The sequence below is a fragment of the Schistosoma mansoni genome, chromosome 1 (genome assembly GCF_000237925.1).
Source record: "Schistosoma mansoni strain Puerto Rico chromosome 1, complete genome".
Classification (NCBI taxonomy): domain Eukaryota; kingdom Metazoa; phylum Platyhelminthes; class Trematoda; order Strigeidida; family Schistosomatidae; genus Schistosoma; species Schistosoma mansoni.
In genome coordinates, this window is record NC_031495.1 from 63,895,372 (window position 1) to 63,908,544 (window position 13,173).

At 36.6% G+C, this 13,173-nt stretch overlaps 1 protein-coding gene and 1 non-coding gene across 2 annotated transcripts in view; both read left to right on the forward strand.

Moving 5' to 3' along the window:
* Window positions 1-13,173, forward strand: part of Smp_122680 (putative oligophrenin) — a gene marked incomplete at its 5' end in the record, with an annotated part of 77,016 nt that overhangs the window by 16,621 nt on the left and 47,222 nt on the right. The window lies entirely within an intron of this gene.
* On the forward strand, window positions 2,243-2,309 carry Smp_tRNA_01232_Gln_TTG.1.1. Its single transcript has one exon. It is a non-coding gene (tRNA).

Here is a 13,173-nt window from a genome sequence, read left to right on the forward strand (position 1 = left end):
TTAGACATATACTGAGGGTCAAAAAAATATTGGACAGTTGTTTCTTCCTAGTATAGGACTCATGCAATAACGTGAGTTAAATAAAGTTGGAAGTATAGACCATTGAATACCGATTCAGTGGTCCAATGGTTAAGTACTCTCCTGAAGACCTTAGGCTTCTGAGTTCATCTTCTGAAGGGATTGTGGATAAATACTACTTGTGAGTCTCTATACTCTAAAGAAACAGCTGTTCAATGCTTCCTGGTCTTTAACTGTTGTCTAACTAGAAGTCATTTCGTGATGTGTAATCAGTATATGCATGTTATTGAATAGTGTTACCAAGATGAATTTCTATAAGTTTTAACAGTTGGACTCACTTCCTCTTAATTTTGAGCTAAATCTCAATCCCTAACATTTTTACTCTGATCGCATTTGTTTCATTTGTAATGTATTTCACATGAATAGATTATTATCTCAGTTGATATTCGTTTTCTCACTTTAGTCCTTCATCTCTCCCTTCCTGTTATGGTTGTATGAGATAAGATGTGACAGCTTATACCGATATACATCCTATGTTCACTATGATTAATGGATTGATTCTGTAATTGTGATGCATCTTATACATGAACACTTGATACTGTCTGTCTGACCTCTTCATAGTCTCAAAAATCTCATACAATTGAACACCTAACAGAAGATAGATAGTGAGGAGTACAGAAATCAAGGATATTGATAAGTTTGTTTGTAACGTTGATACCATAAAAGGTTCTGAAAATATACTGGAATTAGTAATGAAACTGTTAGTTACCCAATCACAACATCTAGTCTGAGCCATGTTGGCAGATGCAGACTACCTGGTTGGGGTCCACGTGACTATCGTAACCAATGGTTGGAGACTCTAGGTGACATGGCTCAGAATCGATCACCATGACGTAGGTGTATACAGTCTTTATCTTCCCTTAAACCTTGAGATTAAAATTGCTTCATAACTTTTTTCCTTCCTATACAATATCCTTATATACAACCTATCTTTTATATACTACCACCACTAAATTAACTACTTCTATGAATCCGGTGTTCATCTTGTTGTGCTAACGAGGTATGACAAGTTGGACCAATGCATATATGTGCCTGGTCCTACGTTGTAGCTGACTGACTGACAATCACGACATGACACAATCTATCATTTTCTTAGAACTCTGCAAGGTTTCTTTTGGACTCTGATTGGATGAAGTATTTTAAAACTTCTTCTCAGCTTCCGAAAACTTTTCCTAACAAATTGATTTTAGTCTTATTAAAACTGTTGATCTCTATTTAGTTCCATTGAATATCTAGGTATATATTAATATTCATTTTAAGGATGGAATCAATTGTCATTGTTCTATATTACTAATTGATTTAGTTACTGTTTCCTCTATCATCGTTACCGTTTCACATGACTCGTATGATCTTATTTCATGTTTGCTTTTGCTTTGACTAGGTGAAATGCTCGCATATATCTATATCTATATCTACATCTCTATATCTATCTATCTATATCTATATATATATAGACAGATAGATAGATAGATAGAGACACTAGTAGTCATGATAAGTCTATTTCATTTAATGATAAGCACACTGAAAGAAAATTGATTTTTCTTCGTTCACATTGGTGCATTCATCAATTCATACTTTATTATACTTTTCATAATGTAATGCGTCACTAATTTCACCTATTGTTGATATCTCTATCAGGATTGTTGTTTTTCTTTTCTTGAAAGTATGATTTCCTTGTATGTTTATTTGTATGTTCATGTTTGTACCAGCACAATTACGATAAGGTATTGGGTTCGAACCTTAGTTTGAAAATCAATACTGGAGTCCAGGTACATCATCTATCTGGCAAGTCCCGAATAGGACAAAATGTGCATTTTGAATCCCACTGTTAACCACTATCGAACCTTATTTAAAAAAATTTATGACTACTTGGCAATTCACTTTAGATGCACATATGTCTATAGCGACTGGTTGATTGCAGTTTGTAGCTTCAAAAACGATCAAACATATAAAGTTACTTAGTATTGTTTGTTTGAATCTTCCGATTGATGTTTAGGACTGCAACTGGTCAATCTCTAATTGACATATGTGCATACTGTGCGTATCGCCTCGATATATAGACTGACCAGTTGCAGTCCTAAAACATCAATGGGAAGATTCAAACAAACAATACTAAAATGAATTTAAACTTCACCCCATTGCACAAGCAAGTGGCTATCAGGACTCAGTGGCCGAGTGGATAACGTGATGGCGTTTGAAGCGAAAGATACTGGGTTCGAGTCCCAGAGTGAACATCAACTCTGAGATGTAGATGCATCCAGCTGACGAGTCCCAATTAGGACGAAACGCGCGTCAAACTGGATTCCACTGCTAGCCACTATCCGTTCAAACATATAGTATTATAAATATTTCGAATTGACTTTTATGATTTTCTTGATGTGTTAATGAATGCAAATTAACTGAAATAAGACTAAATATATGTAAAATATACATTGTTATTATTTTCATTGAAGTGTATACTGCACACCAGTTTGGTTAGTAATACTTTGTGTTTGCAACTTATAAAAGTAGAAAGTATGTGAAGGTTTCAAGTGTATGATCATGTATGTCTCGAAAGCATGTGGTACTAAATACTGTGAGGTTAGACGTCAAGTATCCAGTAGAAATAATAAGTTTTTTGTTATGATCATAAATCTTTATCAGCTTATTTGCTTGAGACATCGGTCCCATTACTTGGTTACACTGAGTTCCATGACTTTTGTTTAACAAAACGACTAGTTATGGTGTTTTCTCTGAAGAGTCCTTTCTAAAGACGAAACAGTCGTTTAGTCGTTCCAATAGCCATGTAACTGAAATCGGCTTGTTATTCAAACTATGGGACTGTTTTTTGACGGTAATCTCAAATCAGTTATTCAAACTTTTATATAGTTGAGATCATGAGTCAATTGAGCCTAGACCACCATGAGAAACCTGGAAGCACTAGACGGCCGTTTTGTTCTATTATGGGACTCCTCAGCAGTGCGCATCCACGATCCCGCTTCATGGGATTCGAACCCAGGACCTATCAGTCTCGCGCGCGAGCACTTAACTGATAGACCACTGAGCCGGCAACTAACGGTGTTAATGTCAATCGACTCATGATCTCAACCATATAAAATTACTAAAATCTCCACAAAACTCCCTTCTGATAATATTCAAACTTTTGTAAAGTTTCATTTGATACAATACTCGTTTTCTCTGTTATACATCATAATAATGATGATGAATCATTCCATCACAGTTTGACCTTTTTATGTTCTTTTCACTGTTAAGGTATGATGTATGATTAGTCTAAGGATTAGTTGTTTATTTACTGTGTTTACGCATGTATGATTGTTTCCATTTGATTAATTTAAAAAACAAACATCAATACGTTGTTTGTACTGGTTTTTCGTTTGTCTTTCTCCTTTCTTTTTTGTCTCGCAGCTTTTCTTGTATTAGTGTTAGTATGTACTCTGGTTATTTGTGTTAAAATCCCGTCCATCTATTTGACCCTCTCTTTCTCTTTCTCTCCCATTCATCCACTCACTGTGCTTTATTTCAGTTTTCATTTATGTTCGTTGTACAATAAACAGTTCATATTAATTAGATTGTTTATACACGAATTGGTCATCATCAGCTCGTAATTAATTTACATGCTCCTGTTTATAATATAGTTTATTTAAACTTTTTTTTACTGTTAATTATGTTTTAATAGTTGAATTCATGAGTCGATGTAAGCTAGACTACCATTGAAAACCTGAAAGCACTGGACAGCCATTTCGTCTTAATATGGGCCTCTTGAGTAGCGCGCGTCCAACGATCCCACAGAACTTGAACCCAGCACTTTCGGTCTTGTGAGCGAACGCTTAATCTCTAGACCACTGATCCGTCATCCAACGGTGTTAATCTCTAACTTCCATCGATCCATGAATGGCTGCGCAACTATTCGTCAATTGTTTCTACCCGACAGTGGTTTAGAGGTCAAGCGTTCGCGCACGAAACCAAAGGTCCCGGATTCGGATCTCGCGTGCAGGATCGTAGGGCGCGCCCTGCTGAGGAGTCCCATATTAAAACGAAACTGCCGTCCAGTGCTTTCAGGTTTTTAATGGTGGTCCATAAACCTCATTCTGATCATAATTATTTTTCCTTCAAACAATACAATTATTTGGTACAAAGTTAATGGTTGATGCTTAATTGAATATTGTAGTAAGTGGCCGTATAAAATCTTTAGAATTGAACTTTACAGAGTAGTGAATGGATTGACCCCATTACGTTTCTTGGACATTTCATGAACCACCAGTGCTGATAACATTTCGTGAAGGATTTGAAGAGCTTGCTGGACTTTTTGTTAACTTGTGTCACATCTGTTGTAAGATATTCATATAATTAACGTGGAGCAAGGATACTATACAGCAATTCATTTTGTATTACTCTGACTGTGAAAGTGGAGAACATATTTAGGTTGACAGTACTTGGTCATAAATTTCTCTTAAGTATTGCTCATTTACGTTGAAATAACCAAATAGACAATGCTAAGGTTAGACTTAAGGGATTATGTAAATGTGGCGGATTGATTTTTGTAGACCGAGATCGCTAAGACGTGTTAGTACTTTGTATAGAAACAGACTGGAAAAAGATTACGGTCTGGCTAAGTAAGATGTGTTGTATCAGGGCGTCGCGCTATTGACTGTTTGTCTGGACCTTGGTTACAGACTCTGAATAATATGGCTAGAAAATGGTTGCACCGACTCAGGTATATTCATTGTCCATCTGCCTCCAAATCTTGAGTGTTAATATAGTTTCATAATTTTTACTCCATTATTATGTTACTTCTTTTTTCAACTGTATTATCGATGTTTAGTATTCCACTGTCATCGATACTACTATTACTTCGCTATCTTTGCTAGACATCCTGCCAATCTTGTTTAACTGAGCTTGATATGGTGTTTTAACTTGATTCGATGCACACCTTTCTGGAGTTCTTTGTTGTTATAATTGGTTGAGTACGGGGTACTTCAGCTACTGATTTTCAAACTAACTACGATTGTCCTCTGAATGTTTAACCTTCAACCCATAAAATAGTAGTTATCCAACTGAAACGTTACTTCAGTTTTGGATTAGGTACGGGAATGGTTATTTATAGCGTTAAAAATCACTGTGCGATGGTCGCATGTTAACTGAGATAGACAAATGTAGGCGATTTATTGTAAATAATATCACTATAATATGAGTGTATACTTTTTTGCCATTGTGTCGTTATAAATAACCATTAGTGCTGCTAGGTGGATGGAGAGGGTTCATGCCAGTTGGTACTTGTCAGAAAGGCATAACTGCAATGTTACGGGAACCGATGTTCCTTGTGGGATTCAAACGTGCATCATCCCCCTTCACAATCTGAGATGTTATCACTAAGTCATTCAGGCAGCCACTGCTCTCGTTGAACTGATATATTTACAACTGATTGGTCATTGAGTGGTGGCTAATGCCATTTTTGTCTAATTCTCTTGCTGATCGAATTATGTTTATTGAGGATTGCAGGTACACATTCCCGGTACATGTCAACTAGCACGAAAAATATGTCGAGGACTTCATGGTGGCTACTTCCAACCGTCTTGCGTCTTAGCATAGTGCACTCTATGTTCAATCACTTAGAATAATAATCGCATTCCAAGTTTATTGATAGGATTCAATCACCACTGAGGATCAGTAAAAAATTACTCTATTCACCATTCACTGATCAATCAACCGTAAGGGCTTGAGATCCTTGATGATCTAATATTTTATGATACACTTTGTCACCGACTGATCTTGACTGATAAATCATTAGATACCTAGAATCAGTGGGACAAAGTGTATTATTTACATAAAGTTGATTTCATAATTTACGTTTTTAAATAATAAAGGTTTACTCTTTTGATTTTTGTTTTGTGTTAGACTAATGTAAAAGCATTTCAAAAAGAAACTAAAAACTTTTGTCAATACCTTGAAAAATACGCATCAATTAAATCAAAAGAGTTTACGGAAGATGTAAGTTATTCAATGTTTTATGGTGATTGAACAATCTTTTGTTAGTTGAATTGACGAGTGAACCTAAGCTAGACCACCATTAAAAACCTGGAATCACTGGATGATCATTTCACCCTAGTATGGGAACTCCTCAGCAGTGCGCGTCCAACGATCCCGCACGTGAGATCCGAACCCAGGACCTACCAGTTGGATGCTGGCTTAGTGGTCTATCGGCTAAGTGCCCGGGCGCGAGACTGGTAGGTCCTGGGTTCGAATCTCGCTAGTGTGGGACCGTGGATGCGCACTGCTGAGGAGTCTCATAATAGGACGAAACGGCCGACCAGTGCTTCCAGGCTTTTCATGGTGGTCAAGCTTCAATTGACTAATGGTTTCAAGTATGAAAAATACTGAAATCTCCACAAAACCCCTTCTGATTAATATATATTTAAGACTGTACTAGTTTGAGTTAGTATGTAAGACTTTCGTCTTTGATTCTCATGAGATAGTTACACTATTACAAATATATTCGTTTACTCCATCTTTTTATCTATGTGGAGTTTTAATTTCGTTTCTTACTTTCTAATGCCTAACATTTTGCCTTTACGAATCATGTTTTCTATTTTATTTATTTATTTGAACACATAAATATTAGTACAAAGGGGCGCCAGATATATATGTGCCGCACAAATCTCATTTGATTTGTGTGAGGGCTGTGGTACTGCTCATGTGCCAAAACTGAAGCAGGTGGTTTTCTTAGGGGGTCACACCCCGAGCCTTTGACCTAAAGATCTAGTCCACAAGGCAGTGGAGCATCGTGAGGAGATGCAGTCCCATGGTAGCCGGTGACCAACGATTGATTCATACGCCATTCGTTCCTTCAGGATACTGGACTCCATATGCACGATTGGTTTGGAATCAGGGTTTTCCAACTCCCCTAGATGGACTTTCCATATCCACCAACCCTGTTAAAGCGCCGGAAATTTTTTTTTCGTTCTCTCAATTTGGTAAACAACAGTAATGCCACTGTGAGAAGGCAATGAGAAGGACTTCCCTGATAGTGGTCGTATACGCGTGGCCATGTGAGAGCATTTGGAGAGGGAGAGCGAACTCTCCTCACTCTCGGCCGTACCAGGGCATTTGGGGGCTGTACCAGAGAATAAGAACCCTCTGGTTAGCCTATCTATTCTCTTATTTCATTTTTCTTTATTCTTTCTATCTCCTTTTTTCCATTTGTCAAGTTAAACTTTCTTTTTTTCATTTTTATTTTCATTATAGAATGATGCAAAAATGCTTCAAGAGCGTAAAAATTATATTGCCAAAGCATTTGAATACATTAGCAATATAAATGAAGCGCATGAATTAAAAAAATCCAAATTTGTTCAAACAGTAAATTGTTATTCACTATTTGTATAACTGTTATTATTATTATTATTATTATTATTATTATTATTATTACTGACTTCAAGAGATATTTCCTGGAGTTCTAGTGAGAAGCAGTGACCAGTGGAGTTCAACCAGGTCTGTTGGGAGATATCAACTCACTGAAGACAATTGGTGAATGGTTGCTCAACTTCGTGGATTGGTTGAAGATAGACATTAACACCATTGAATGCTGGTGGTCTAGTGGTTAAGCGTTCGCTCACAAGACTGATAGGTCCTGGATTTGAACCTCGCACTGCTGAGGAGTCCCACAATAGGACGAGACGGTCATCCAGTGCTTCCAGTTATTCCATGGTGGTCAAGCTTCAATTGACTAATGATTTCAACTATGAAAATACTGAAATCTTCACAAAACCCCTCCTGATACTATTACATATATTTGATTATAATAACTAACCATCCAAATTGTACTCATGATGCTAGCAAACAGTTGATTCAGTAAAAGAATTTTATCTGTATAGTGGTAGTTTCTTTACAAGGCGGTACAGTTAGGTTTATACCAATAAGTAAGCAAACAAAAGTCCATCTAACTAAGTTAACAATGAATAAGAGTTTATTATCAAAAAGGAGCATATTAATAAAGGTGAGTATCGTTAAAGGGAATAAATATATTTCAACAATCACTGGGTACCTAGAAGCACTTGACAACTGTTTCATCTTAATATGCAACTTCTGAGCAATGCATATTCATTTCTTTGGAACTGGAAATCAAACTTGGAGCCTTCATTCTGTGTTTGAAATTTAGTCGGTTGACTATCTGTCCCTTTACATGTATGACCATTTAAAAACGTAGTTCTTTAAATGTTCAACTCAGAGTTTACTTTTTGACGAATATTATAACTTTTTGAATTTGGTAACAGTTTGTTATTCTTATTACTGTAGTCATATTATCTCATATATCTACTTTGAACAGTTAAATTAAGAAGTTAGTTAACCTGGTCATCATACTCGCCCTTATTAATGTGTATGTTTTCTAATCACGCCCTTCTAATAGTTAACCTTTTGCTTATGGTCTAATGAATTGATACAGTACAATCTTATGTTTAATAAAAAAAACAATTCGTATGTTTATGAAAATAATCTGTATAGTTAGTTGTGATAAAAATTGACTAACTTTATAGATCAGTAGAGGTTTTATGGAGATTTCAGTATTTTCATAGTTGAAATCATGAGTTAATTGAAGCTAGACCACTATGGAAAACCTGGAAGCACTGAATGGCCGTCTCGTCCTATTGTGGGACTCCTCAACAGTGCGCATCTACGACCCCGCTCAAGATAATCAGACCCAGGACCTTCTGTTTCGCACATTTAATCCGTGTCGAGTGGAGACAGTTATCCACTGAAGACAATGGACGAAAGGTTGTGCAAGATCATGGATCGATTGAGGCTAGACATTAACACCATTGGATGCCGGATCAGTGGTCCAGGGGTTAAGCGTTCGAGTCTAGTAGGTCCTGGGTTTGTATCTAACTTTAATTAAGCAGGTGTAAGATGAGAGATCAGTTTAAAAGATATTTTGTGTCTGTATCTAGGGTGGGTACATTGCCATGATTGACTTAATATGATCTAGAATAAATGAAAACTCACATCCTGTATTCTGCAACATTTAATGAATTGATGATATTTAGAATTTTGCTTTGATATATATTTCAATTTCTTATCAAATATTCCTCGAGATTTAAGTTTAGATCAATTTTTGAACGGATTGATCATCAAATAGTGTAACCCTTTGTATTGACTGAACTCTATCGATTAAGTTTCTGCATGGTCAGTAATTTAAGTCATTGGACGTCGTGCATGTTAGTTGTTGGAGTAAATAGACGGAAAAATACCAAACCTAGGTCTCATGGCAATTGGCATTCTTCAGCAAGCCTTACCTAAAATCTTAAAGATGTGTCGAAGCCAGTTCACTCAATTTCAATTTTTGAAAGCTTACTGCTTAGCAATTCAGTTAGCAACTGTTCTCACGTAACACTGAGGTACTTACATTGGTTTATCAATGATTTTTCGTTGTGATCATAGCAATATTCATGTTAATAACTATTCATGCTTACAAGTTCCAGTTTAATGACAATTGGAGATATTTTGTTTATCTTAGACGGCTTCTTTCATTTACATAAATCTATTCAATAAAACCTTCCTATCTATAACTTGTCATATTAGTATTCAAATAAGCCTACAGTTTATTAAATCTTCTGCTAATTTGAAGTTAATAGACACCAAAAATTGATAGACCCTTGAAGTATTAGTATAATGAATGAAGACTTGGTGGGAAAAGCCAATTTGTTGGTTTATGCCAGATTACATAGTGCCTTTGTAATCAGTCAGTCAGTCAGCTACAACGTAGGACCAGGCACATATATGCATCGGTCCAAGTTGCCATACCTCGTTAGCACAACAAGATGAACACCGGATTCATAGAAGTAGTTAATTTAGTGGTGGTAGTATATAAAAGATAGGTTGTATATAAGGATATAGTATAGGAAGGAAAAAAGTTATGAAGCAATTTTAATCTCAAGGTTTAAGGGAAGATAGAGAGTGTATACACCTACGTCATTGTGATCGATTCTGAGCCATGTCACCTAGAGTCTCCAACCATTGGTTACGATAGTCACGTGGACCCCAACCAGGTAGTCTGCATCTGCCAACATGGCTCAGACTAGAAGTTAGTGACTTCAAGCACTGATGCCATGTTTTGGTTTGACCGCCCCTAACTCTCTTCCAACCATCCCCTACAGTAGTCAGCATTGCGCGTCGTGGTAATCGGTGTTCAGGCATACGTAACACGTGGCCCAACCATCTCAGTCGATGAAGATTCATGACCTCATCAACTGATTTACCATCTTTTCTTAATACTCTGCATCTAACCTCACTATTACTTACCCGGTTATCCCAGCAGACGCCTTTGTAATAAACGATGAAAATCAGACAGTAAATACATCATTTACAAATCTTCCTTGAGTTTTCCGTTACGTACTTCATCATTCCTTCAATCCTGTTATTATTTCAATTGCTCTATGTTTTCCTTCTTGCTCTCTTCATTTCAATTTGCTGCTGGTAAACATTCCATTCCTGCTATATACTACTTATGTCTATCTACATAAGTAGTGCATACCGCAATGGTATTCGTAGTGGCAACAGTATTATTAAAAAGTAATAAAGACAACTTGATAGAGTAAACAAATTCTTTCAACCTTTGAAGTAGGTCAAATTTTGGGAGAGAAAAAAAATACATTAAAAACAAATCAATGAAGGTAATTTCATACAAAGAGCATTAGGTTTGTACATGTATACGGATAATTCAAGTGTGCTTATCTAAGGGTGGAAAAATTGATGAAATACTTAGAGATTAATGAACATGTTGAGTCTTTGTTAATCAACCAGAGAATGAAGTTAATATCAAATTATAAGCAAAGATGGATAGTGGCTAGCAGTGGAATCCAGTTTGACGCACGTTTCATCCTATTTGGGACTCGTCAGCTGGATGTATCTGCATCTCAGACTTGATGTTCACTTTAGGACTCGAACTCAGTACCTTTCGCTTCAACAGTATGTACATATGCTAATAAGCGACTGACCAGTTTCAGTCCTAAGCATCAATGGGAAGATTCAAACAAACAATACTAAGTTAATATCAAATTGTTATGACTTTATAAAAAATAAAAAGGTTGTATTCAATTCGTTATGATTTTAAGTTCGGCTTTTTAACACGTGATTTATTCAACAATCGAAATACGACTTTTCCAATCTTAACACTGTGTCAAAACAATGACCTTCTACTAGTATGATCAGTCTAGCGTCCTTGTTGGTCCCTTTGTCCGCCTAGCCCTTCCAATTGAGTCCAAAACACCAATGACAGCCTCTGTTATGCGAATCATTTATTTCAAGCATAGTCGGTTTATATACCAGACAGACAGACCGCATCATACCATAAAATAGAAAATAATATTCGTAGAAGATCAAGCCGAATGTGGCTGTGAACGTGGGACACGATAATCAATAAACTGAACATGATTTGGGAACAGTAAATCGTACAGCAATAATAAATAGGTCGAAATGAAGCTTATAATAAGATGAATAGAGATATACACAATCTAATTACCCAATAGTTGAACATTAAGAATATATATAGAATAATCGTCCATTAATAGGTTCTGGGGGTTACCCGTATTTATGTCTTCACCAGGATATAACACAAATTATGATTGTCCGTGTAAAATCTCCTCATAATCTTAGCTGAATTTCTAAACTACAAAAAGATGCTTAATTAACTCTCCTACTTACTTACTTACTTACTTACTTGCGCCTGTTACTCCAAATGGAGCATAGGCCGCCGACCAGGATTCTCCAACTATCCTACTATAACAGATGAATTTATAAAACTAAACAATTTATGTTTACACTGAGGCTCGAACTTAGTATTTATTTATTTAAACACATAAATATTGGTACAAAGAGACACCAGATATATATGCGCCACACAAATCTCATTTGATTTGTGTGAGGGCTGTGATATTACCCAGGTGCCCAGACTGAAGAAGGTGGTTTTCTTAGGGGGCCACACTCGAAGCCTTTGATCTGAAGATCTGATCCACAAGGCAGTAGAGTATCGTCAAGAGATGCGATCCCATGGTAGTCGGTGACCAACGATTGATTCATACGCCGTTTGTCCCCTGAGGATACTGGAGCTCATGTGCACCATTGGTTTTCCAACTCCCCTAGGTGAACATTCCGTGTCCACCAACCCTGTTAATGCACCGGACATTCGTTTTTCGTCCTCTCAATTTCATAAACAACACTGATGCCGCGAGAAGTCATGGAATAGGACTTCCATGATAGTGGTTGTATGCACGTGGTCATGTGAGAGCATTTCGAGGGGGGGGGCGGGCTCCCTCCACTCTCTGCCATACTGGGGCTTTTGGGGGCTCGAACTTTGTATATATCACTTTAAGTATGAATCCATTATCCACTCACTTTGTATACACACACACACTCGCATAACAACAACATCGAACAGAAATTCATTATAATGCACTACTCTCTCTATATATATCTAATCTACTCATTCATCTTCATTACTAAATTCATTCTATTTATTGGTATTAATCTTCTATTGTTTTTCTTTTTTTTCTTTTCTTCTTCTCTTTCTTTTTGTTTTCTGTGTAACGTGATTGTCGAAATCGATTTGTTTTTTCTAATTTTTTTTTCTCTCTAATTATTTGAAATATACCATCTTTGTTTGTTTTAATTTAATTGTCAAATATTGAGTAATTTTACATTCATCATTATCATTGTTGTTGTTATGTGTACCACTGACTTTGGTTACATCATAGTTATTATAGGGTAGTTTTTTTGTTATGTGTACAGGTTTTTAATTATCAAAGTGAATTCATTTAGTATTGTTTGTTTGAATCTTCCCATCGATGTGTTAGGATCGCAACTGGTCAGTCTCTTATCGGTATATGTGCATACTGTGTGTATTGCCTCGATATAGCCTTAATTCACAAGCATGGTTAGCAATGATGGATAGTGGCTAGCAGTGAAAACCAGTTTGACGCTGGTATCGTCCTATTTGAGACTCGTCAGCTGGATATACCTGCATCTCAGAGTCGACATTCACTGCGGGACTCGAACCCAGTACCTTTCGCTTCAAACGCCATCGCGTTATCCACTCGGCCACTGAGTCCT